The sequence below is a fragment of the Neophocaena asiaeorientalis genome, unplaced genomic scaffold (assembly GCF_003031525.2).
Source record: "Neophocaena asiaeorientalis asiaeorientalis breed wild unplaced genomic scaffold, Neophocaena_asiaeorientalis_V1.1 scaffold77, whole genome shotgun sequence".
NCBI classification, from domain to species: domain Eukaryota; kingdom Metazoa; phylum Chordata; class Mammalia; order Artiodactyla; family Phocoenidae; genus Neophocaena; species Neophocaena asiaeorientalis.
Genome location: NW_020174645.1, coordinates 5,176,139 through 5,176,754, shown reverse-complemented (window position 1 = coordinate 5,176,754; position 616 = coordinate 5,176,139).

The following is a 616-nucleotide window of genomic DNA, read 5'->3' as shown; positions in this document are numbered from 1 at the left end:
GTGTCTACCTTCAAAGGGCTGTTGTGAGGTCTGAATGGCATAAGGTATGCAAAAGAAGCACCCAGCAAACATACCGTTATAATTCCTGGCTCTATTTCCCCAGGGTCCGGACCGGTCAGGTGCAGACCGCCTGGGTTTGACACCTAACCTGATCGCTTTCTAGTTCTGTGGCTTTGGACAAGCCTCTGCCCCTCCTTGGAAGCTCAGTATCCTCATCATAAACGGGTTAGCCACAGGACCTGGCCCCCAGGGGCTTGCCGGGAAGGTTAAACGCCCAGGAAAACACTCCGTGAGCACAGGCTCGGGCACACAAGAGGGCTCTCGCCTGTCGCGTTCACCGCTGCCGACTGCGCCTGGCACGGACGGGTCTCCCGAAATAGCCATTGGAGCCAGCGAGAGTAGGAGCCTGGCCGGCCGAGAGCCCGGACTGTCATTATCATGTTTCACACCCCTTCCTCCCCGAGTGGCTGAGGACGCGCGAGAGGGGGCGCGCCCGAGTCGGGATTCCTCGCGGCCGCGGGGCCCGCCCTCCTTCGTTCCCTCCCCTTCTCCCTCCCTCGCTCCGGAGGAGCCTCGCAGCGCCGCCCCTGCCAGCCCCCTCCCCGGCCGGGAGCGG